Source organism: Acomys minous (genome assembly GCF_964271855.1).
Source record: "Acomys minous genome assembly, chromosome: 9".
In the NCBI taxonomy this organism is placed as follows: Eukaryota; Metazoa; Chordata; class Mammalia; order Rodentia; family Muridae; genus Acomys; species Acomys minous.
In genome coordinates, this window is record NC_140490.1 from 69025474 (window position 1) to 69052540 (window position 27067).

Consider the following 27067-nt stretch of genomic DNA (forward strand, 5'->3'; position numbering starts at 1 on the left):
CCAGCCCCATGCTGGGCAGTGTCACTGGCACTTACAGTAAGAGAGCCTAATCTTTTTCAAGCATCGCTGCTGGAGCAGATGAATGATTCAACCACCACCCTGAGAAAAGCCTTAGAGATGTCGATTGCTAGCAATGACCACCACACTTAGAAAGAATTTGGAAAAACAGATTGTTTAGCAAAGTTAGGTAAAGATGTTCTTGCTAGTGGCTCTGATGTAGAAAATCTTAGAGAACAATATGAAGTTAAGAAAAGTACACTTAATAAATAGTAAATTTATTTTGAGGTTGGCTAGCAAGAACAATAGCTCAGAGTAACACTGGCGGATGTCACTCGAGCTGGGCTGGTGACTGAGAAGACAATTAACTTCCTCCTTATACCTGTTTTGTTGTTGTTGTTGTTGTTGTTGTTGTTATTGTTTTTGTTTGGTTTGGTTTGGTTTTTCGAGACAGGGTTTCTCTGTGTAGGCTTGGCTGTCCTGGATTCACGTTGTAGACCACGCTGGCCTTGAACTCACATCAATCCACTTGCCTCTGCCTTGCTAGTGCTGGGATTAAAGGTGTGCGCCACCACCACCCAGCTTCCTTCTATCTATTTTTATCCTCAGCTTCTTGAGATAATTTAATTAAAAATATTAATGAGTAGATACATACCTTAAAGACTGAAAGTAGAAATGGCTGATTGTTTTTTATATAAAAGTTTAGGTTTGTGACTCTTTCAAGACTTAAGATTTCTTTTGGGGAGGATTTCAAGACAGGGTTTCTCCATGTAGCCTTGGCTGTCCTTAGGCTGTCCTTGAATCTGCCTGCCTCTGCCTCCCTGAGGCTGCTGAGATTAAAGGCATGTGCCATTCCACCCAACTTACATTTTAAGATAATTGGGTCTTTCTTTGTAATGGCAAATTGCAGCCTGCCAGCAAAGAAAAGCTGACCAAGAAATTACCTTGCTTGCTCACTTTTTGTTAATGTATAACAGGCTGCTTAGTTACAAATGTATGTGGGTTTTTTGAAATAATATTTTTATCCACCTGTAATGGTAAAATGTTTCTCACAAAGGGTATTGGAAAAGCATATTGTTTCTTTATGATCATTTGCTAAAAGAAAGATAGAATGTAGCCACACTGTGATTTTTGTACTGCCTGAAAGCTCTTGTTGGGATATATAAGCAGTGGGAGGAAAAAAATAAAGTTGTGGAATCTGTTTCCATGCACCCAATATGTGTGTATGCATGTATGTAATGTATATATAAAGTAAGAGAATCTTGAAAGATTCCATGTTGGAAAGAAACATGTTGGAAATTACCTGATGGAGTCTGGAATGTGTGTGTGTGTAGTATTTTTCTCTCCATCTTTTCTTTCCTTTTTATACACTTGCCACAATTCAAGTGGAAACCCCCACAGAAGCCAACAGCCCTAGCCCCTGATACTAGAACAGTTGTAAGCCCACATCAGGAAGCCGTCAGCACTGGCCTGCCACCAGCAATTCTGGCCCCTCGGCTTGCCACTATCAGTAGAAGCTGCTGTCGGTAGCAATCAGTTCCAGCCTGGAAAGTCGCCCTCAGAAAGTCTATTGGGTGACCAGCTAGCCGCATATCTGTGCCCTGCCTCAGTTTCCCCTGTTTATGTGTGTAGGAACCAGGCTGGACTGGGCTGCCTGCCTGTCTTGCTGTTTCATGTCCTGTTTCTAGCAGCTTCCATGTCTGTGTTTATCTTGGTTAGCTAGTCATGTTTACTGCTCTGAGAATGCGCCCCTCCCTTCCTCGAGACTTGTCCTCCTGTGTGCGATCACCTCTTGAGGGATTTCACCTGGGAGGAGGATTCCTGTTTTGCTGCCTATGAGAAGGCTCTTTGGAACTCTGGAAAGGGAGAATAATAAACCGCTGCCATGGCTGCTGCTGCGGCTGCTGCTCTCTTAGCACGAAGGACCCGCTGTGTTATTGTGTGTGTGTGTGTGTGTGTGTGTGTGTGTGTGTGTGTGTGTACATGAGTTAAATCCGCAGTCCCTCGCCCTCGACTTGGCACCGTGGTGGCGCGGGCACCACAGATGTGGAAGCTGGTCTTCAGCAAACATCACTTCAGTAGATGTGCCAAGAGCTCCACGGCTGACTTCTTGCCTGCCTGTGTTCCATCCTAGCATACACACCCCCACATGACTTTGACAATTAAGTCTCCAAACACATGAAAATTGGGGGACATATTGAAACCACTGCAGGCTCTTTCCTCCATCACCTCAGAAGTCCACAGGCCCACTGTCCTCTTTTTTCTTTAAACACTAGCCACCCTATGGGGTTTGTCTTATATCCTATAATCCGAGTACAGTATAATTTGTCTTTGCTTTAAAAGAATTAATTTAAGTGTGGTGACACATGGCTATATTTCCCAGGACTCAGGAGACAGAGGCATGAGAACTATCACACATTTGAAGCCAGCCTAGACTTCACTACTGGTCAGTTCAAGGCCAGCCTAGGCTATATAGCAATATCCTACCTCAATAAATAAATACATGTGTTCATTTGTGTTTGTGTTCAAATATTTTACTAGTAGAAATCCACAGGAAACATAGTCCAAAGTCTATGAGTTTGAGGATAACCTGGTTTAACAAGCGAGTCCAGGACAGCCAAGGCTACACAGAGAAACCCTGTCTTGAAAACAAAACAAAAGCATCCAAAGACAGGTGTGGTGGCAGACATCGTTAATTCCAGCATTTGGAAGGTAGAGGCTGAAGGACCAGGAGTTGAGCATCACCCTCACCTACAAGTGTAGTTTAACTCCAGCCTGAGTTGCATGAAACTAAAGCATAATTTGGACCAGAGTCCTGTCCCATGCAGTCTTGAATACTGTTATGAATGTGGCTACACCCTTACTCTTTTTTGTTTTTCACCCTCACTCTTAAAAGATTCAGGCTTTCGGTAAAGCTTAGCCCTGAAAGCCTGCTCTCACACCTGGATGCATATGGAGTTCCTGCTGGTAAGGAGGGCCCCTTAAAACCAGTCATCTGTTCCAGGACAGCCGGGATGACATAAAGAGTTCCTGTCTTGGGCCGGTGAGGTGGCACATGCCTTTAATCCCAGCATTCAGGAGGCAGAGGCAGATGGTACAAAGTGAATCCAGAACAGCCAAGGCTACACAGAGGAATCCTGTCTCAAAGGGGGAAAAAAGGAGTTCCTGTCAATAATAAATCTAAAAATTCTGTCATCAGGTGACACTACCAAACATTCTGGTTTAATTGGCCAAGGAAGAATTTTGGTCCTTGAGGGTTATTACCTATGAACTTTCTATACTTTTTGCAGATGTTGCATGGATTTCTCTAAGAATTATAGAAATGTATATTTTATTTCAGCCAATGGTTCTCAGGCCACAGTGCCTCACAACTATGTGGAGGGCCTGTTAGTGTGAACCATATCCCCTAAATTTATTTAAATTTGACAAGTCAGGAAATTATATACCTCTGGTGTACAAAATATTCTGATGTGTATTGTGGAATAGATAAATGAAGTTACAAACCTGTTACCTCACGTACTTCTGTTTTGTGGTTCGAACTTTTAAAATCTTTCAGCAGCTGTCAAGAATGTGACACATTGCTCTTAACCATAATCTTGTTTTTTTGTTTTTTGTTTTTGTTTTTTTCGAGACAGGGTTTCTCTGTGTAGCCTTGGCTGTCCTGGATTCGCTTTGTAGACTAGGCTGGCCTCGAACTCACCGCGATCCTCCTCCCTCTGCCTTCCGAGTGCGTGCGCCACCACGCCCAGCCATAATCTTGTTTTTAAGCAGCAAAACTTCAGATTCTGCATCTACCTACATATCTAGAGCTGGACATTGTACTCACAGTGTAAGGGAGTAAGCAGTGTCTCATCAATTGATTTTACACACTAGAAGCTGTCCAAAAACAATAAAGAAAAAAAAAGCAATTTCTAGATGAGACACTGATTCAAGCCTGTGAGCCCACGCTCCGGTGAAAGGATGTTATAATTTGGGAGCTTTTTTACTCACTCACTCTAGCTCCCAAATAAATGTGTCAAATAAATCACAGAGACTTACTAAATTTACTATTAATAAGCTTCAGGTTCAATAACTGGGCAGATACGATCTAATTACAGTCTTGCTATTTCCCAGCCATGTGCTCCGAGTTACTCGCCGTATCAGTCCTGCCTGGTCTGTTCCTGCTCCATCACGGCAGTTCTTGGTCACCACGTCCTTTCTCTGCCCCTTCTTTCTTTTCTCCCTTGTGGTCCTTACCTAAGACCCAGAGACCAGGAACGGAAGTTCCGCCTACCTGTCTTCTGCCCAGTAATTGGCTGTCAGCAACTTTGTTAACCAATCAGAGATAATTGAGCGAACGAAGTTTACAAGCTGATCAAATGTAGGTGACAAAGCCCACCCCCCGACTGCAACCAGACCTCAGGGCACAGAAATCAGCATCTGAATACGCTGACCAACACGCCGGAGGCTGAGACCGGTTTGGACTACATAATAAAACTCTTAGATCTCAAAAACTAAAACCATGGTGGAGTTAGGTAGAAGTTCCTAAAGCCCACGGAGCGAAAGCGACTTGTCTGTGGTTCTTCTGCTGACTAGATCTAAAGCTGTCAGCAACCAGAGCTCGAGGTCCTTTGACTTCTAGTGGGATCCGGTAGATAGATACACGTCACCCCTGGTCTTGATGTGCGTGTGGAAAAGCCGGGAGTGACTGGCGGGCGAGCTCCACCCAGGACCCGGCAGAGCAGGCTGCGCTCCCCGCCATCCAGGAAAGCTATTTGTAGTCGCCGCCAGAGGCACCGAGCTACAGCGACGGTAGTTTATAACTGAGGATCCTCAGTGAAACAAGAAACAACACGAGAGCAATAAAAATTAAAGCGCGGCGAATATCAATGTGTGCTAGAAGTAAGAATTGAACAACACCTCCTTTCGTGAGTCAGGATGGCCGAGCGGTCTAAGGCGCTGCGTTCAGGTCGCAGTCTCCCCTGGAGGCGTGGGTTCGAATCCCACTCCTGACACAAGTTTTTTCTTTTAGCTATTGAAAATTTTCCCTTTTCTTTCTTATTCTATCGCTACTGAGGAAGCACTACGTACTTACAAGATAGCTTGAAAACTAGAGTTTTTAGTATATGTCTCTGCTTATCTGTCCACTCAAAAATTTAGATGAATGTTAACTCTTAATTCATGGCTCATTACCATTAACTGATGACTGCACCCTCACTGGTTAGACCATCTCATTGGTGGTTTTTTGTTTGTTTGTTTGTTTCAGTTTTTTGAGACAGGATTTCTTTATGTAGCCCTGGCTGTCCATGACTTGCTCTGTAGACCAGGATGGCCTCAAACTCACAACGATCCTCCTGCCTCTGCCTCCCTCCCAAGTGCTGGCATTAAAGGAGTCCGACACCACACTCAGATATGTTTTTGTTTTTTAAAGGTTTCTGATTTTGTATTTGTCATAATTTTATATGTAGTTATACTAGTTAGATTCCCCCCAAATTCAGAACTGGTGTGTGTGTGTGTATGTGTGATCTATTCTCTCTCTCATCTATTTATCAATCTATCTTATCTATCTCAACACACACTCTCTCTCTCTCTCTCTCTCTCTCTCTCTCTCTCTCTCTCTCTCTCTCTCTCTCTCTCTGGTATACAAGAAAGACAAATACACAAAGAGATTTATCATGAAGACACAGCTCACAATTATTGAGGCTGAAAAATATCATGACCTCCTGTTTGTAAGCTGGAAAACAAGGCAGGCAAGTGGCATGGTTCAGTCAGGTACTAAGGACTAAAAATCCAGACTCCCACCCCACCATCCCCACAGCCAGGCCAAGGCTGGATCAGGCTCATCACACCAGGGAGGGCAATCTACTGAGCTCAGTTATGTAAGTCCCTATGGCTGCTCAACTTGACATTTTAAATAAACCAATCACACTGTTGCTGCTCACATGGATGATGGTGAGGCCTGGGCTGATCTCTAAAGATACAAGAGAAGAGGACAAATTCACCTGTCCCTGCCTCCCTGAGTGCTAGGGTTATATATAGGTGTCGGTCACTTGAAATCCGTGGCAGGGATCCAACCTACTTTTGATGTAATCTGTTTACTCAGCATCCACACCAGGGTATCTGTGGTAAGTACACTGGTTAATGACGTTTATTGTTGCTGTTCTGTGACTCATATTCATGTTCCAATCCATGGCCACTCGTGTTCTATTCAGAATAAACTATCTTGCACTCCTTTTAGCGCAAGAGCTTATATCAAGTGCTTGAGGGGACCTACCCTGCCGTGGTTGGCTCCTGGCAGCAGTAACTAGGTAAAACAACAAAACTGTAGTCATAGATAGAAATGTAGGCCGTTTGGATGGAGTGGCCAAGTTGGGTAGCCCCCAGGAAGAGCTTTGTGTGGTCTTAATACCCAGTGCCTCTGAGCTTTTTATTTGACCCACCATATAAAAATGGTACCCTAACCCTGAGTGCTCATTTCCCGCAGTCATCATGGAGTAGGCTGGGTGGGGCTGGGGGTGGGGGCGGAGTGGGAGGAGGGGAGGAGGAAGGTTCTGTAAGAGGAGGGGACAGCAAGCGACTCGGCTTCACTCAGGTGGCCTAGTCCTTGCTCTTCAGATGAAGAAAGGGAGTTTGTGGGCAGAGAGAAAAACTGGTTAATCAGAGAGTTTGCTTTCTCACAGTCATTTCTGCTCCCAGCACAGGGGATGGGGGAAGGGTAACCAATCCTCAGCTGTCCCTCAGAACATCAGGACGGCTCGTTTCCACGGGAACCATAAAGCCAGGCCAGTGGAATTTCCTGTTCCAAGTGCTGGGAGCTGGGTTTGGGAAGTGGGTTTGGTAGTCACGTCAGTGTTTCCCTGGTCTGGGAGAGCACACGTCGCTAACAGAAAAAGTGACTTCTTTGTTGTTCAGACTTCTCACTTTCTTCATACTTCGGAATTTAGGGGAATGCTCCCCACTCCTAAGTCTCATCCAAGTCTCTGTTTTTCAGAGTGTCACTCGCTTTGTCACAGGTGATCAACTCTATGGATGTTCTTAGGGACAGGCTTTCAGAGGCTCCTTTCCAAAAAGCTCTGAGCACAATACACAGCTCTGAAATAAATTATGACTTGTTTTATATAGTTGTCAGTGGAGCTGCAGGGCTTTCCACAGCAGATTTAATCAACCATTTTTTTAAAAACTAAGTCAAAGAAACAAACTTCTGGGAGCAGACTGTGAGAGTACACCCATTCAAGAATTCCTGACAAACTAGGATAACCAGTGTGCTGTAGCTCTTGCAGAGTTTTTGTTTTCTATCTGCTTTCCCCAATAATGTTTGTGTTTGCTAGGCTGAAAGGTATTATGTGGAACAAAATTACAAGCACCAAGAAATGCATATGTTTGTTTTTAGGGAAAACTAATTTACTTACTTTTGTAAATTAAAATGCACATTCCAACCTGGGTAACTACTTTGGTGAAGTGCAGGCAGTGCGTGAAGACGACTTTGATGGTGATGTTGAACTTCGGAAAAACCACAAAAAGGCCCCGCTGGGATTCGAACCCAGGATCTCCTGTTTACTAGACAGGCGCTTTAACCAGCTAAGCCACGGAGCCAGCACGCTTTCGGCGCCTCAAATCAACAAAGAAAAGGAACGAACGTAGTTTTTTTTTGTTGTTGTTGCATCTACCCTCAGCGCTTAATTGAAGATGACCAGGCAGTTCCCGAAATCCTAAAAATGATCTCGGCTTCCCTCCAAAGACGTGAGAATCCGCTCAGCTACAGGAAAACTGAGTCCTGGTCGCGGTGGGCGGGCAAACTACGTGTGCAGACTGGATGCACAGGAAGGAAGCTACCCGGAAGGGCAAGACCTCCGCGGCTTATCATCACGCTGATTAAAGCACCACCCAGGCATTAAGGAAAAACAGGCGGGGTACATCTGTCTGTCTGTCTGTCTGTCTGTCTGTCTGTCTGTCTGTCTGTCTGTTGTCTGTCTGTCTGTCGCTCTCTCTCTCTCTCTCTCTCTCTCTCTCTCTCTCTCTCTCTCTCTCTCTCTCTCTCTCACACACACACACAATTTATGTTGATCAAAACATTCCCAACAGCCAAAAGGGTCCATGCAGCAAGCAAGCAAGCTTTTTTATTTTATGACTTTTAACTTAAATTGAAATTTAAGATTTTGACAATTCTCTAACTGCTCCCACTTCCCCTTGTAAACCTGGGTTTCATCTACCTCTTTCTTGGTTCTAAAGTTAACGAAGAGTTCCAGACTCAAGCCTTAACAATTTAAGACTAAATAATAAACAGCCTATTGTTTAAAAGGTGTAAAGGAGAGCCCGTATGTACCGTCTATGGCGGGAAAGGCTTCTTACATTTGTCCAAAGGGTCTGATTTGATAAAAGGCCGAGTAAAGAGCATTTGCAAGATTTCCGTATTGTCCCAGGAGCTGTATATTTGTGCCTCCTTCCAACTTACTCAGTTCTCTGTTAAAATAAACCCCATCCTTGAAGTACAATTCAAATAAGCTTACAAACTGTTGCCATAGTTGTGAAAGGAACTTCACAAGTGAAAACCTGCAGTTACAACTGGTTGGGTTTCATAAGACCTATTATCTCAGTGATGATGTTAAAACTCAACATTTCAATATTCCTAAATGGTGTCGGTAGTTGAAGGAGTTAACTAAGACAAGAGATGGGCACAGTCAAAGTCTGTGAGTGCTGGAGTTCGCACTTTCATTATATGCTTTATGATCTGTGAACTTAGAACTTATGATCTATGGATTCTAAGATAAGCATCTATTTCTTTTAATTTTTAAATGTTTAAGTGTGTGTGTGTGTGTGTGTGTGTGTGTGCCTGGATGCTGGTGCCTGAGGAATCTGAAAGGGGAGTTAAATCCCCTGGAGCTGGACCTACAGGCAGTTGTGAGCTGCCTAACTTGAGATCTGAGCTCAAGTCTTTTGAATAAGCACTATTCACTCTTAACTGCTGAGTCATCTTCTCAGCCTTTGCTTCTTAATCTTACAGTTAGCCATGATATTTTTAATGTTGTGTTCAAAGTCTCAGTCACACAACATAGCTCTAAGTAAATCGTGGTAGAAACCAACATCGATTGTATTTGGTTTGTATTTCTCCTTTGACTGAAAGCTGGTGACATCTGCATGAATTTCTGAGAAGTCAAAGGACTTGTTGAACCTGAGATGGTTCTTAGAAGGTAAAACTCAGAGCAATCCTTTACAGATCTGTGTGTGCTGGGCTTGTGCCTATAATCTTAACATTCGGGAAGTAGAAGCAGGAGGAGAAGTTCAAGGTCATCCTTAGCATAGAGAGCATGAGGTCAGCCTTGCACCAGGACCCTGTTTCAAAAAACCAAACAAGCAGCAGACACAGGCAGACAGCCACAGGGAGACACAGGCTGAAAGACACAGGGAGACACAGGCTGACAGACATAGGCAGGCAGACACAGGCTGACACAGAGAGTGATGCTATTTCCATGCTATTGGCAGACTTTTAAACAACTGTTTTTATTTTGGGTTCCTTAAATCTCTTTCTCCCTACTCCACCCCAATCCCTTCCAACACCCAACACTGTTCATGTTAGAGAAATGAGGAGACACAGACAGCAGTTTTTAATATGCCTTGGAACAAAACTACAGAGACATAGTCGAGAGAGTTCTTTACAGTGCTAGACTAATGTGCCAGCTTGGCCAGGCTGTAATGCCCAGTTATGTAATTAAACATTAATGTAGCTGGGCATGGTGGGTCCACTTGGAGTCCAGGATACTCAGTAGAACAGCTGCATAAGTTTTCATCCTGTCAATCATGTAAGAAAGCTAATAATGTATTCTTCTGCTGATTCTGTTTTCTTCTGGATTTGCTTTCTTTGCCCAATACAATCACTGACTGGAAGAAGCTGGAGATGTCTCTCTCTCTCTCTCTCTCTCTCTCTCTCTCTCTCTCTCTCTCTCTCTCTCACACACACACACACACACACACACACACACACCAAATAAGGAGAAATAATACCTTACTGTGGACTTAGCTTACTATATTGAGGCAGCCAAAGACAAGCCATCAAATTTTGCAAAATGAAGGGAGTTTTTATAGTTTAAAACAAGAGGACAAGGCGTGGGGACAGAGCATCCAGCCATCTAAGTTAACGACGTTCTGGACCCTCAGAAAGAGGCTGAAAGCTTTTAGAGATGTGGTTAAACAGGCCTCAGGGCACTTGAGTTATCTTCTTTACTGAAAATCCAAGCACACAAAGGTGCATGCTTTGTTTGTTTGGTGGGTTGATGGTTGCTTGGTTGGTTGGAGACAGGGTCTCAGGTAGAAGGATGGCTGGAGCTTGCTTGCTAAGTACTAATCAGAAGATGACCTTAACCTTGACCTTTTGTCTCCACCTCCTCAGTGCTGGAATTCTAACCTTGTGCTCCCGTCACTTTGTGTTGGTGACACATTTCAATGTAATCGGTTTCTTTTTGCAACGTTTTTCTTTTTTCTTTATATATAATAGCTTCATTCTGAGATGGAGTGAAAAATCATCAAATTACCTTAGGGGTCTGTGTACAAACCCTCATGAGAAAGAGCTGTATTTTTTAGGAGAAACTGTTAGGCAGGCTTTCCGTAATGCCTAGATGTAAAAACTGATGCGCGGGCGGGCTAAGGATTGTTGAAACTATACACACCAAAACTAAGTCGTTTTCTAATCTCAGCATGTATAGTCTCAACATCAAGCAAATTCAATTCTGTTCGACAGTCCTTGATTTATACACAATGCATGAGAATAGAGACGCCTTTTCACAAATATAGAAAGACTGAACCACACATATGAAAAACATCTTTGCTTAGAAAGTAACCAAAGGGTATCCGAACTGACAATTCCCATAAAGGCATCGTGCTGAGAGGAGCAGCGAGACTGCCTGCTCTGATCCTAGGGTAAAACAACCCACAGAACGAAGACAAGGAGAAAACACTAGATGACTTCGTGACATGCTCCACTTTCCTTCCTTGTATTATTTTTTCCCCAAATCAATCACAATTTTATTTAGAGCTTTACTGCCAGAACTTCCATGTTAGTTTCAAGAGGACACGGGAGAATCTGTTTTCTTTACTATTTTTTTTATCTCCCGTACACCCAGCAATATTGGCTGAATGAATACGAGAGTGAATAGAAAGCCGATATGGGGACACCTCTCACCTCTGTTTTCGGGGGTGGGCAGAAACAAACCTAGAATTAAGGTAAAAGAGTCTAGAACCCACTGCTCTAAACAAAACCCTAGGCCAGCAAGTTTAAATCCCGAAACAGTAACTAGTTGCCCCACCCAGGGGCTTACGTATGCAGGGCCAGTGGCGCAATGGATAACGCGTCTGACTACGGATCAGAAGATTCCAGGTTCGACTCCTGGCTGGCTCGGGGTGCAGCACTATTCTTTTTGTGTTTTGACCTCATAAATTTAACGAACAAAGTCCATTTAAGTCAGAGTTTTACTGTAGCAAAACCAAACAAAAAAAAGAAACAAGAAGATCACACTGAGACCATCACTCTTATTGTTGTGTTTTGAGAATTCATAGAAGCCTCCTGCCGCAGCCTCCCTTATCACCTCTTGCTTTTCTGTAGAGTAAATTCCGCATCGGACCTTGCGATGGCGTCATCATAGGCCGGGCTTCCTCGCCAGTCCGTTTTGGTTGCAGGATGATTTAAAATCCGTTCAGAGCAACTAATTTTAATTAAAAAGGTAACTTGGAGAAACCATTGAATCCTCTGTTTTATTTTTTCCTATTCGGACGTTTTTATAGTAAGAATTTAGTTTCAGGCCCCAATAATGAGGTCAGAGGTTCGTGTTTGCTCCTGTTTCTCAGGTTTAAGCACAGTGGCCATTGCTGCGTACAAGTAGGCGTCCAAGGCCAACCACGCCAGCTCGTTTCCGTAGTGTAGTGGTTATCACGTTCGCCTCACACGCGAAAGGTCCCCGGTTCGAAACCGGGCGGAAACAGCAGGAGGTGTGTTACATTTTTTAATACAACGAACTGTTCTAAGTAACTTTCATATCTTTCGCTCCCAGAGTGCAGCTCAACGCTCCTCTGGGAAGATCTGATTTCCCACACCAGCTCCTAGGCCTCTGAGGGGATTGCGACTCCTCTTCCCCCGCTGACCGGCTGCCGGAAGCGAAGCCGGGGCTCCTTCCGGTCCCCGCGCTGTTCGCCTAGGCAGGGTCTCCGTTGAGTGCCCGCCTGCCTCGCGTGGCGACTTCTCCCGGTCGCCATCGTTTCCACAGGTGCTGTCGTGACCCGGCTTTCGGAAAAGGCCGTGGCCGGCGGCTTTCTGGGAAGGCAGGTGAGAGCGAGCCGAGGCGGCGTCTGGCGCGTCGCTCTGGGCTCGGCGGGGTCCGGGCTTGGGGACCCCAGGGACCCAGCCTCCCTTCACCTCTCACCTAGGCAAAAACAGCGGCCGACCTGAAACCGCTGGCAAACTTGGAAGGCGGGATGCAAGTTGACAAACTGAATACAAACTTTTAGAACTCTAGGAAATATAATGTTGCCTTAAAATTAGCTATTTTCTTATTGTAGTGACTATGTACCTGAGAAGATGCCACTGTGAAGCCTGTGTAACCCCATTTCTGAAAAGGAAACCCCATTTTTAAGGGACTGTGGAGTCTTGCGTGACTCCATTCTGTTTAAAGGCCAGCAGACTCCGCGAAAGGCTTCAGTTTTTACTAACGCAGCATTAAATCTGAGTTTCTGTTTCCCAAGAAAAGGAACTTCAGTCTCAAAGAAAACCACAAGACGGCCTAGTCAGCCGTTCCCTAGTAACTGCCCCTAGCAACAGCCTATCGGAGAATGTCAGGAAAGGCCACCCAAAATCCACACATGACAAGGCACCAGGTGTACATCGTGACCCGCTGCCGCCTAAGGCTAATTTAGCGGCTAGTTAGAAGAAAACAAGACCCCCCCTTTACCTAAGCTCTAGCCAATGATCAACACTCCTCAGTAGAGTTTCCCCAGCCTGCTGTAACCGCACTAGAAACCTTGTCTTAAATACTGAAGCCCCATACTCTTCCTTAGCCGGGGAGTCCTGACAGCTGAGTGTCCCTGCCTAAGCTTGAATAAACAACCCTCGTGCACTTGCATCAGAAGTGGCTCCAGAGTGGTCTTTGGGGGAATCTCGAGATCTGGGCGTAAGACAACGTCAGGGAAAGAGGATTTATTTGACTATTAGTTTGGGGCGTAGACCATCAGACCACCAAAGCCTGGTGATACGGTATGAGTGCCTTTTCATGTTTGTCATTGCTGTATTCCTCCTGTGTCTAGCATGGTTTGGTTGCTTCTTGGGAACCAGGCTACTCTGTTGGGCAATTTTTCTGCAGATCAATGTGAAGATGAATTTTCATGGAATAATGCTGTTTGGATGAATTAATGATTTTTACAGAATTCCTGATTTGGTTTAAATAGTTTTAGGAAGTTAGGGTGGTTGATAGAAAGTTTAAGGAGATGGTTTAAGCAGTTTTTCCGGAAAGACATAATAAAATTAGAATCAAGAGTAGAATGTGGCCGGGTGGTGGTGCACGCCTTTAATCCCAGCACTCTGGAGACAGAGGCAGTCCTATTGCTGTGAGTTCGAGGCCAGCCTGGTCTACAAAACGAGTCCAGGACAGCCAAGGCTACACAGAGGCCCTGTCTTGAAAAGCAGCAACAGCAACAACAACAATAGTTTTGCTTTCTTAGAGAAAAGTCTGCTGAGCGATTAATCTCCAACTCCCTCAGTTTACCTGTCTATGTTGGAGCTGGCTTCTAGTATGTGGCACCTGGAAGAGGGACCTGAGGAAGTAAGCCCCCTATTGTCAGAGTGTGGATAGGAGTCCCACAGTCAGGCCCTGGTTTCCAGACCTGGGAATTTTAGATGTAGAAACATGGAAGAAAGTAAGTTTTATGTGTAATAATAAGAAATAAGATGATAAGGTGATAAGGACCAGATATTATATTATAGAGGAGTTTATTAAATGAGGATGGGGAGAGAATGAAAGCGGGAGGGGTATGAAAGAGAGAGAGAGAGAGAGAGAGAGAGAGAGAGAGAGAGAGAGAGAGAGAAAAGAAGAAGAAGAAGAAGAAGGAGGAGGAGGAGGAGGAGGAGGAAGAGGAGGAGGATGATAGGACAGAGATAGAGGTAGAGAGTAGTAGAGAGATAGAGTGGGGTAGAGAGAGCAGAGAGGGAGCCAAGAGGCGGGTTTGCCCTTTTATATAGGCCTGGGCAGGGCCACGCCCCAATGGCAGGTAAGCAGTGACATCACAGTAGGCCGACTGAACCAGAATGCTAACAGTAGGCACAGACATTAAGAACTGGCATGGAGGAAAGGCGTGCCCCTTACGACGTTTGGTATCTGGAACGCACTGAAGCAGGTGCTGGCAGCCGATAAAGAGCGCCTGTGTGCTCCCCCTCTGACGAGGAGATCTAAGAACAGTGTTTACCCCTTGCTAGGGGATCCCCAGGAAAATAGCTCGGGAGAGGAGGAACCTGAGTTGGAGAGGGGCGCTGCGGAGTATCCGAACCCTGCCTGGCCTCCCCTGCAGAGCCAGACTGTAAGTCAGTCCACACGACCCCTAGACAAACGTGAAAAGAAAACAAAAGTGGTCTGGGGGATTCGCAGCTGCAGCGCCGCGTGGCAAGCCCAGCAGCAGGGTGGACTCACTAGGAAGTTTCACCATGATTATGGGGAATGATGAATAGGATACAGATCCCTCATGGGGGCCATTTCCATGAGGGAGATAACGCAGGCTAGGTCTGCCCTTGGACCTGCTTCCGCAGTACCCACACTCTTGTGGACGACTCCTCACGACTGGTTTCAGGTGGCTAGAGCCCGCTTAACTGGAGGCAGTTTTTTCCTATGGAAAGCTGACTTAATTCGTATAAAGCTGTCTAAGGTGCCTCGAAAGAGCTAACATATGAAGAAAGAAAGAAAGTTAACATATGCAGTGTTTATGGGAGTGGCTCCCAGGGGCAGCTCAGCTAAAACCAGCTAAGGGAGCTCTGCTGCCAACTTCAGCCCTGGGAGCGTGGAGACGCTGGCCTGTGGGCAATGCAAATACCAAGGGGCTTGCTAAAGTGAAACAGACCGGAGGAACCTTTTGAGGAATTTATTGCCCAGCTGCTGACAGAGGCTGTAAAAAGAGTGGTTTCTAACTGGGAGGCAGAAGAGATCATTTTAAAACAGCTGGCTTTTGAGGATGCTATGCCTGCTTGTCAGTCACGGCTGAGGCCCATCAGAAAGTACGGAAACATTTCTGATTTTATCAAGGCACGTGCTGAGGTTAGTCTCTCATATCTAAAAGCTGTAGCTACTGCACAGACCATTGCTTGGTGTCTAACTTATCAAGGTCAGGGAAACACGGCTCGCAAATGCTTTTCGTGTGGCAAGTCTGGACATATTAGCAGACAATGTCCCAACAGGACAGGTGGCTCTGTAAACTTTAATGCTCCTGGTCTTACTCAGGGCGTAAATCCAGGCACGCCTCGCTGGCCACACCCTCGCTGTAAAAAAGGATATCATTGGCAGGAGTATCGGTCTCTTTTTCATAAGAACAGCATTCTCTTTTCTGGTTTCTCTGTGTAGCCTTGGCTGTCCTAGACTCATTTTGTAGTCCAGGCTGGCCTCGAACTCACAGAGATCCGCCTGCCTCTGCCTCCCGAGTGCTGGGATTAAAGGTGTGGCCACCACCCCCGGCTAAGCTTTAAAGCACAGACATCTAAATTACAGAAGGGAGAATATAAACATTCTCTCCTCCATCATAGCTTAAGTCAAGTTCTTTATTTTATTACTCATTTAAATGTTACAGAACAAAATAGAAGTTTTTTTAAAAAAATCATTTAAAAATAGAATTTACTCCTAAACCGCTAGTAAAATGGAAAGATTTACTAATACAAAAATGGAATGATCCAGGCGTTTTACCAGCTTCCAGGAGAAGCTTTGCTTGTTTGTTTTCACAGGATGCTGATCTGTCTTTGTGGGTGCCATACTGATTGGTTGTGCCAGAACTTTCTGCACTAACTCACAGAGACTTTCACCTCTGCCACCTCCCCCATGCCCACCTGTGATGGATGCTCCATCACAAGAAGACACTGAGGGGCCATGCCTCCTGCTGCACCTGGTGGACTCCACGCCTGAGCTGTTTCAGCTTTTGCTATTCTGTACCCGGGGTGCAGGGGATATGAAAACTATGAAAAATGCTATTTGACTAATTGTATCAGTTCCGCCATGAGTCCTAGTGTTTTTGACTTGGTTAGTGATTTGACTTATGGGAAAATTAGCTGCCACAGATAACAAACCTTGGAATTGTCATACTAAAGAAAAGATTAGGAGCCTTAAAGAATATATTAAGTGCTGTTCAAGAAGCACTTAAGGATGCAGCTACATTTTGCTGTACTCAAGGATTCTATAAAAATGCCTACCTAGGCATCAATCTGAGCTTGAAAGATTAACCACACGTTGAGGTTTTAATGTCTGTCATTTTTCTACAAAAATAGCCTAAAAGTACAAATGTCTAGATGAGAGGAAACCGCAAAAGCTGTGCCCTTCGGCCAAAAATAAAACTGGCTGAAGAGTTCAAACATTGAACTTAATAAATAAAATAATGGTGTGCTTGCTTTGGGAGTTAGCAGGGCATAGACATGGGACTTGATTCCGTTTTCTGAAATTTAGATGAAGTTGAAGTTCTATAAAAATTTATGCAATTGTCATATGAAAAGACTGGCCTTTTGACTTTACTTCTTTAAAAAAAAAACTGAGCTTTGTATTCTGTGCTAAGCACGCCTGCCTGATCGCAGCTGCTGAGATCACTGCCTGTCAGCTTGCATCCAACTTCTGACTGGAGAGTTGATTTTGCACCACTCCCACTCATCTCTGCTTCAAGGACCCTCACAACATGTGGGGTGCTAGGGCTGGCCCCCCAGCATTGGGGTATTGGAAGGGATTGGGGTTAAGGTAGAGTAGGGATAAAGATTTAAGGAGCCCAAAATTAAAATAAAATTTAAAACGCCAACCTTGGCATGAGTAGTCTGATGTTTACACATGGGAAAATGTCGCCAATGCCCTCCCATGGCCAAGAGCGATTTATTGCTGCACTGATATTCGGTATCTGCAGCCTGCTCTGCTTCAACAGGTGCACACTGCTCGTCACACAGATCCCTACCTCAGAATGCTTCCTTAGCGCTGCTTGCTCAGGAAGAAACTGGCTGAGGCTTAACAGACAGAACTGATGCTTTAGAGGAGGCCATTCCTTACATGGAGACTCAGATTCCAAATAGTAAGGCACGCGGAACCACCTCGTCTGGTGCCAGTTGCAGTAGATCTGTGTTACTCCTCTGCCCTCAAGTCAGAGCTCCTGGGACCAGGGACAGCACACGTGCTGTGGTGTTCAGAACAGTTCACAACCTGCTACTAACATGGAGACTGCATTCTCAGGCTAGTGCTGTTAGTTATTCTAGGCTGCAAGTCTCCTGTGCAGAAAAAAAAAACCAGCTAGTTATTTTTCTAGTTCAATTAGGAATTTTGTTAAGAATAATTCCTTATGGGGTCTCCTTATAAATTTAGGGATTTTTATATGGTTAATTGTTTTTGTTGTTTCTTCTTTAAGTCATCTTCAAATGTCTAGGATCTGCTGTATGTTCTGCCCCAGAGAGAAATTCACACACTTCAGTGAACTAATTGAAAAGGGGGAGATGGCAGACACCGTGCAGGAGGAGCCGCAGTAGGCAGGTGAGCTTCTTGGAGACGGACCACCATTTGGCGAAGCTGCCGTGGGTGTACCATGGGGAGGACCAGCCCCAAGGGCTTTGTGTGACTGGGCAGGCGGGGGGAGGGGGGAGCCATCCTCACTGCCTACAGTCTGGTATGATTGTTTCCTGGGAGATGGGCAATTTTCCAGCAGATCAATATGAATATGAACTTTCATAAAAGAACATTGCTTAGATGAGTTAATGGTTTTACAGAATTTCTGATTGATTTACATAGTTTTAGAAAGTTAGGTTAAGATATTTTTGTCAGACAGGCAAAGTGGCACAGGACTTTAATCCCAGCACTTGGGAGGCAGAGGCAGGCGGATCGCCATTAGTTCCAGGCCAACCTGGTCTGCAAAGTAAGCCTAGGACAACCAGGGCTACACAGAGAAAGCCTGTCTTGAAAAACAAAACAAAAAAGGATGTTTTCGTCAGTGGCTTTGATATAGAAAATCTTGAAGAACAATTTGAAGTTCAGAAAAGTACACTCTTACTAGTTGAGCTGGGGACTGTTGAGGTTGGAGAGCAAGAAGACCACCCCAGCTAGCACTGGCTGACGCGACTCTCCCTGAAGCCGGGGCTGGTAGTGGGTAATTTCTTGTATCCATTTTGCCCTCAGCTTCCTGGTATGATTTAATAAAAATTGTTAATGAGTAGATAGATGTGCACCTTGAGGATCTGAAGTAGAAATGGCTGATTATTTTTATATAGTTTAGATTTGTGATTCTTTTAAATTTTTTATAAGATTACTTTTAAGATAATTGGTTCTTTCTTTGTAACCAAAATTTGCATCCTGCCAGAAAAGACAGACTGGCTGAAAAATCCCCTTGCTTGTTTTCTGTTAATCTATAAAATTGCTTAGTTACAAATGTTTGTGGGTTCTTGGAATAGCTTGTTTTTCATGTTTGTTTCTCACCCATAATATGTAAGACATTTGATCATGTGAGGGTACTGAAGAACACGTTTTCTTATATATACTCATTGTAATCATTCACCTAAAGAAAATTAAGAGTATAAACACATTGTGATTTTTGTACTGCTTGAAAGATTTTGCTGGGATATATAAGCTGTGGGAGAAAAAATAAAGTTGTTGGAAGTTTTGCTCCATCCACAAAATGTGTATATGTGTATATATGTGTGTATGTTTATATGGTTGGAGATGGCTCCTTGGGGCTTTGATGTATGTATGTATGTATGTATGTGATGTGTGAATTTGTTGAAGCCTGTTACAACTTGCTTGTTGGAGCTTGTTGTAGGCTCAATTTTCTTAACAAATATATTTTATTATGAACTTATTAACCGAGAGTACCTCACTTATAACCTGACTAACCTAAACAATAGGAAAAGGAGATTAAAGAATACAATAATGAAACTGTAAATCTGTTCCGAGGAACAATTCTCCTGGTGTAATCAGCAGGATTTCTTCTCCTGGAACCTGGAGCAACTAGAACCCGGAGCCGCAGCAGGAGCCAGGAGCCCTGAAGCCTTCCCTAGAGCGGTTCTCTCAAGGAGCATCTCGAAGTGGAGCGATGAACAGCCAGAACTATCCTAAGACTCCAAAGGCCCCGCCTCCTGTTTTTGGCTCACATTTATACCTCCTCTCAAAATTTGTTCAAGGATGCTTTTCAGCTGGTTTATAACTAATCTCCCCCACATGGTGGTTCGACTTCTAAGGGGATAAGCATCACCTGCTCTCTCACAAGTCTTTTTCTCATCCCCCACTTGTGATCTAAACAAAAAACATGTTTATCTATCCTTCAGCTTGGCTTGTGTGTGTGTGTGTGTGTGTGTGTGTGTGTGTGTGTGTGTGTGTGTATACGTGCATGCATGTGTGGTGTGTGCACAGGGTCTCTTTTCGCCTCCTCTTCTTTTCCCTAGTTGCTAGCTATCATCAGTAGCTGTCCATGCCTCAGCCATCAGCTCTGGCCCTCTACCACTTGTAGTCAGTTCTGGCCTAGACAATCAAGTCTGCTGGGTGGCCAGTTGCTGACTCGGTTTACTTGTTGTGTCAGTGCTGGCTTCCGGCCCTGGAAATGCCAAGTAAAATGGTATGTGCTGTTAGTGACACTGCAGTTAAAATAACTTTAAAAAATTGTAGAATTTGATTTGTTTGTTTGTTTATTTTAGATTTTTATTTATTTTTGAACTTACATTGTTAGTATATAGGTACACTTGATTTGGGGGTTGGGGGTGGTACAGAGTGTATCTCAAAAGCTGAATTAAAATGAAGGAAATGGGATATTCTGTCTTTTTGTTTTGTCTTGGTTTGGTTTTTCAGGACAGGCTTTCTCTATGTAGCCTTGGCTATCCTGGATTTGCTTTGTAGACCAGGCTGGCAGTGAACCCTCAAAGATCCACCTGCCTTTGTCTCCCGAGTGCTGGGATTAAAGGGGTGTGCCACCACTTCCCAGCTTTCTGTCTGGGATTTTTAAGATTGCTGGTTTCCAAGAAAGGTTCTCAGGTTTCCACACTTTAGAAACTTTGGCAGAGGAGACTCTTACAGAAGAGGATCAAACCTTCACAGGCACGACTGCCTCAAGTAACAATCACCAGGTTTTCTGTGATATCATGCTGCCACTAAAGAACAAAGGTTCCTGCTTTCATCTTGTCGGTGATCCTGAGGAGAATCTCCGTGTCCACTTCCTCTTCTGATTGGCCTTGAGAAGCTCTTAGGTAGTTGTGAGACACATCCGCCTCTGTGACTTGTCATTTTCACAGCAGCAACAAAATGCTTTGACGGCTTGTACAGTGAGGTTTGGGGGAAAAGGAGCTTGGAATCTGTGTTGCCCACAGCCCCCACATCCTGCTGTGAATATCTGTATTTGAAAAATGCAAAGCAGCTGGGAGTCCCAGAACTCAGGGAGGCAGAGGCAGGTGGATTGCTGTGAGTTCAAGGACAGCCTGGTCTATAGAGTGAGTCCAGGACAGCCAAGGCTACACAGAGAAACCCTGTCTCAAAAAAAAAAAAAAAAAAAAAAAAAGAAAGAAAGAAAGAAAGAAAGAAAGAAAAAAGAAAAAAAAAGAAAGCTAGATATAAGTAGGCTTGTTAGAGTGGAGGGAATATATTATACCTAGAATTTAAAAATAGTATTTACTGCTCTCTAAGTTTATAGTTTTGTTTTTCACTCTTGCCTTTAGTCTGCCTTGAACCGAGTTTTATGAAAAGAATGAGATAGAAATTCAATTTAAAGTGCTTGCTTTAAGAGTAAATAGTCGTAGTACCGTTTCCTCAAGCTTACCTTTCTCCCCACCTTGCAATCCTAGCTCTTTCCTAAGTCCGAGCTCTCTGTGAATGTGGGCCTCTGGTTGTTCCCTCTTCTCAGTGGCTCACTGGCCTAACCTTGAGGCACTGTTGTCTAATGACCTCAGCATTAGAAATGGTGGTAATACAAAACAAGGCACCGCTGCCTTTTGTCATAATGCTGGCCAGTCTCACTGCCAGCTTTTTCTTCCTCATAAGAACCTTGACAATTCTAGTCGTTTGTTCTTCCATAAAAGTTCTAGACTAAGACATGTTGCAAGTTTGGGTTGGATTTGTATTGAGGTTAGCCAATAATTTGGTGAGATATATCTTTTATATAATACTGACACTTTCAGTCTGTAAACATGGTACAGTTCTTTATTTGTAATCATTTTAAATGTCCTTATAATATTTTATAATGTTCTCTGTAAATATATTTTATTAACATTCCAGAGAGACTTTCTACTACTTAATGTTATTCTACTTTGTAGAGGGGAGAGAGGAATTAGGAAAATCTCTGAATCTAATTTCTCTTCTTTTGGTTCTTCTTTGACCGTGGCTGCTAGCAAACTGCAACCAACCTTCGTAAACCAGCAACAATCACTGACCCTGCCTCTCCTGGCCCTCGCATGTATGAACTCTTTGAAAAGTTCCCCGAATTCCAAATGTCACACAATCTGCAGTTGGCAAAAACATTCCTCTTCTGGAGCACGAGGCAAATCATAGCCAACTGCTTCTGCAGACAGTCCAAACAGCCACGTATCTCCACACCTGAGATTACAAGGAAAGCATTTCTGTGTTTTTTGGTTTTTTTTAATTCTAGAATTCTTACTCCAGAGGACAGTGGATGTTGATGCTGTCTTTAACTTTGGTGCCCAGCAACCTTGCTGAACTCAGCTCTCATCTGTGTACTCTTCTGACATGTATCTATGCATGTAGTTGTATTTTTTATTTCTCATGGTTGCAATTTCTTTCTAATGCTAGTCAGTGCAGGTGTGGATGAACATCTGTAAAGGAGATATTGGCTATGTATTCTTGGAGCCTATATGTTCTAGGCTGGGAGAGGGTAGAGAAAAACACACAACCTTATATGACAAGGGGCCATAAGTAGTGTGTGTGAGCACCGAGAGCCATGTCTGCGGGAGTGCAGTGGTGTGCATGAGCACCAAGAGCCGTGTCTGGGGGAGTTCAGTAGGCATGTGGGCTTTCTGGGAGGTAGCCTGGTATTTTGTAAGGTCTGTTCCTTGATTCACCCAGAATTGCTTCCAGTCTCTGACACTCTCTTTTCTGCTGCTGTATCTCTCAAAAACAACAACAACAACAACAACAACAACAACAAAACTCTGGCATGGTGTGGATCTTCACTGTCTGGGTATTTACCCACTCTGGTTAAACATCCTCCTACGGGATCTTTATGAAGATGCACTGCTGTTCAGGTGAATTAACTCCTGACTATGGAATCCCTGGTTTGATTCAAACAAGTTTAGAAGTTGAAAAGTTAAATAGTTGATGGAAAGTTTATGGATGCAGTAAATGCTTTTGTGGAGCTCCAGATGCCTCACTAGGAGGCAGGCTTGAGACAGGTGCCTCAGATGAGCTTCCCTGCTAGAGATTGGCGTCATAAATCCTATATTTATGATGCGCACCATAAAGATAGGCAAATAAAGCTTAATGTTAAAAAAACAAACTGTTTTATTCTAATTCCTTTTTTTTTTTTTTTTTTTTTTTTTTTTGCCTGTGAACCTCTGTGTGCAGCGTCCATGGAGGACAGGAAAGGCATTGGATTCACTGGAACTGGAGGGACATGTTTGTGAGCCAGCCTGTGGGTGCTGGGATGGAGTCTGGGTCCTTTGGAAGAGCACCAAGTGTTCAACTCATCTCACTAGCCTCGCCTCAAAGGCTCCAACTCTTCATCCTCCTGCTTCCACCTCCAAAGTGCTGGGATTGTAGCCATGGCGACCTTGATTGTCAAGACTCACACGGTGGCAACAGGAGCTGTGTTGGACAGGTCCACGGGCACACAAAGATTAAGTAGAGTTCAGCCCGTTCCTGGACACACTTAGACATGGCCCCTAATATACCACAGAGCAGAGACTCTAGTTCAAGGTGGAGAAGTGAGTCTGGAGGATATGAGGAGACAAGCTGTGTGGCGGTGGGGGGGTGGGGCGGTGGGGGGGGGCTACGGGGACAACTAGTTCGTGATGTATTCACGAAACGTTTAGAGCTTTGGTTTTGTGCCAAAGCTATATAGCAGGTCCAAGGGCTTCTTACTCACCAGAGTCAGGAGTCAAGGGTTGGTTCATTGTGCAGGGGAAAAGCTATCCTATTGGAGGAGAGGCTTTTACAGCAGCAAAAGTGAAGTCCACACGTGTACTGTGTGGTTTCTCGAACAACCCCATATCAGAAGGAAGTTTGCAGAGTTCTCTATATTACCTTTGGGACAATTAAGCTGACGTTAGAAGAAACATAAGAAGGCGCGGGGGTGGGGGGGAGGGGGGAGGGGGTGGGGGGTGGCGGGGGCTGGGTGGGCCGCTGGGGATGCAGCTCTGTGAAAGAGCTCATTTTATATGCTTAGGGTGGGGCATGCCTGCCATCCCAGGACCTGGAGCCCAAAGCAGAAGGCTCTCCAGCCCATAGCAAGTTCAAGGTCAGGTGGTACAACGATGAAATCCATTACTTTGCTAATGAGGAATTAATAACTAGTTCCTAGAAGAAGCAAAGGAATGTGGGAAATTCATGGTCTTAGGCAAAGTCAATTCCACAAAAGCTTTTTTCCCCTCATGTGGAATTTCAGATTTTATCCAGTTTGCTTGGAAGCTTTAAGGAACCATGATGATATTGGATGTCTTAGAAGCGTTTGTGTTGGCCCTTGAATGGTTCGATTCAGGAGGCACCAGAAGTAACAGTAGAATAGACTGCCAACAAGTCAGCTCTGTCTAGGAGGAAGTGGAACAGCTGCCCAGTTTAGATGAAGACAAAATAATAAAATACAGCTTAAGAGCTCTGGTTGCTCTTACAGAGGACCTGGGCTCAAGACCCAGCACCCACACGGTGACTCACAACTGTCTGTAGCTCCAGCTCCAGGGAATCCGTGTCCTCTTCTGGTGGATTGTGAGGGTCCTAGGATGGAAGCCACAGGCCTGGAACAGCAGCACCCAGGAAGGAAATTTAGCAAGATGCTGATCTAGACCAGAGTCCAGTACATTGTCAGTTAGAGGCCAGCTTGGGCGACATGGGACCCTGTTTCAAGAAATGCAAAATGGCCTCATGATGATCAGTGGCAACCAAAGGTCCATGCTCAGTCCCACATGGCAAAAGGAAAGAACAAGAAACAGTTTGGGTTTTTTTGTTGTTGTTTTGAGACAGGGTCTCCCCATTGTAGGCATGTGCCACCACACCCGGTAAGAATTTGTTATCAGTGACAGCCAGAGTATCAGCATTTGTGATTTGGTTCCTGGGCTCCAGTTCATAAAAGAAGACACTAACATCCTCTGAGTCTGCACATGCAGTGTTTGGAGAAGGAATTACAAAGTTGGAGATTTGTTTCATACATAGTAAGCAGTCAGTATGACTGCCCATTGCTTTGGAGACATAATTGTCTAAGGCTAATTGCTTTGATCGTTCTTGAGAATAATCTGAAACAAAGGGAAGTCGATTTGTCAATAACAAAACGTGAAGATATGAAACAGGGGACTGTTCCCCAACAATAAATTATTTGCAGTACAATTGTTTTCTGTGTTTGGAAACAACCAAGTCAATAAGCATACATGTTTAGAGGTCAAGAGAATGGTGAAAATTGATAATATGTTTATTAGTTTAATCCATCGCCACTAGTTTATAATCTGTTTGCCTTGGGTAGTTGAGGATCATGAACATTATGTTGTGGTTTACCACATATATACCCCTCATATATGTGTGTGTGTGTGTGTGGTGTATATATTTATTGTAGTTTATATAGTTGAGATGTAACAACATCCATATTCTATTCCTAGGTGTCCAAGATCAATATCAACATTGGTATTTTATATTGGTATCAATAATTATATATATCAGTATTGATATCATTTGGGCCCACTTTGAATTCTTTTCTTCGAAAAGTAAGTGTATCTGTCGCTGGAGCACCTGAATTGCTTCTGGCTACACACTGTGAATGTAAAGTGAGGGTGGAAGCAGCTATTTAATATTGCTTAGCTGCTTTTGAAAAAATGCAAAGCAAAGAAAGACGCTTTTAAAGACGGCTTCTCAAGGTCTCTTCGTCCTTGTCGGATTTCTAGGTGTTTCTTTTGGACAGCTAGTGAGGTGACCAGTATCCAGTGCCTAGAAGGTGTCTGTTACCTGAAAAGCTGGTGACTGACTATTGCCTCTCTAACCATTTCAGAATAAAAGCAAACCCATAAACGTTCTAAATTTCCCAATTTCAGAAGGAGAGGGGGGTGGGGTGGGAGAGGGCAGGGACGGAGACAGAGACACAGAGAGATTTCAAAAATTGGGGGTCTTCTCAAAGGCTAGACATCCGCAGCTGGGGATGTAGCTCAGTGGTAGAGCGCATGCTTCGCATGTATGAGGCCCCGGGTTCGATCCCCGGCATCTCCAGTCGCCTTTTGTCCCAGAACAGAAACAAAGAATTCTTATATTTTATGTTCTGTACTACATTCATTTCCTATATTCTTTTTTAAAAGTACCGCTAATAGAGTCGAATATTAGTAGCGCGGGATTGTTTTAAGATATTTTAGTACCACTTTATCTGAAACAAATGGAGCGGAGAGCGTAGGAAAAAAAAAAACACGCCATGCTTAATGAGAGACTCGAAGAAATGATTCCGTTTTACAGAATGAAAGATTATTTGTGCATCCTCTACAGAGTGAGTTCCAGGACACCCAGAGCTGTTACACAGAGAAACCCTGTCTCGAGAAACACACACACACACACACAAGATTATTTGTGGTGTACGGCTGTTCTTTAAGGCAGAAATAATATTGTCTTGAAAACAAAGAAACGCAGAGAGACTGTCTCTGATCCCGTGTGTCATCGCGCTAAGATTCAGTGAAGAGTAAGTTCGTTGAAGGCAAATTCGGCTGCCTGGATACACAACACATTTCCAAGGGAATCAGGAACAGAGTACTCTACAAAATTGTTATGGTTATTTTGTGGGCCGCTCCTCACCGCCGGCCGGTTAGCTCAGTTGGTTAGAGCGTGGTGCTAATAACGCCAAGGTCGCGGGTTCGATCCCCGTACGGGCCAGGTAGCACTTTTGCCAGCCCAAATTGCATACAATTTGCAGAAACCATAGATCGAAGGATTATTGTTAGAGAACTGGCTGAAACTCGACAGCCGACGTTTTGTAACGCGTCTGTCTCCCAACGCTAAATTGCAAGGGACTCATTTTCTCTAGGCAGAGTGCTCAAGCAGCAACAAGGCGAGAGTCCTGAATTCACGGGTGAAGAGGGAGAGTATCCCGGTTCTCGAAAGAGATTAGCGTGAGAGTGTTTCTGCTAAGGCGAGTACGGGGCAGGAAGTCCACGCCTCTAGAGAAACTTACTTTTCTCTTTCTCTGCTCTGCTGTACCTTTGATTTCTCAGGTAGGAGGCTGAGCCCTTTTCCAGAGTCTGCGGGAGGGAAGCGCGGCGCCCCTCGCTCCGCTCAGCTCTCCCTCGCTCTTCCTTCTCCCCTTCACGGCCTCGGTGTTCTCATCCTCCGCATCCCCTGCACGGCTGCGTTCTCTGTCTGTCCGTGAACGCCTGGCTGCGTATCTAGGCTAGCACAGTTTTCCCCTGACGAAGTGAAATTTCCGAGGCGAAATTCCCAGATCAAGTCGTGAGGTCCAAGAGGGTTTGGGCCGGTGCAGCCTCGCTGTGACACCTGTGGCTCAGTTTCGCAGTTGGGCCTTTGGGTTTCGGTCCCAGATACGGACTAAGTAAATCTGAGAAGAAAATATGTTTTCTGTATTTTTCATAAACGCTGTGGTTGTTTCTCTTACAAGGGTGGGTCAAGAGATGTTTATACAGTCCTTAGAGATTTACCGAAGGAACGTCAAGGGAGTCAAGTAACTTGGTTTAACGGGAAAAAAAATCAAACAAACCCAAAATGACTAAACATCCACCAAAATA

General features: G+C 44.4%; 1 long non-coding RNA gene across 2 annotated transcripts; it reads left to right on the plus strand.

Moving 5' to 3' along the window:
• Positions 1-14048: 14048 nt before the first annotated feature.
• Positions 14049-20710, plus strand: LOC311606028. 2 transcript variants are annotated; one of them, XR_014782170.1, is made up of 3 exons: positions 14049-14526; positions 17578-17699; positions 19110-20710. It is a non-coding gene; the product is annotated as an uncharacterized lncRNA (long non-coding RNA). The 2 variants fall into 2 exon arrangements; XR_014782171.1 differs by having other exon boundaries at positions 14060-14526; positions 19137-20710.
• The last annotated feature ends 6357 nt before the right edge of the window (positions 20711-27067 follow it).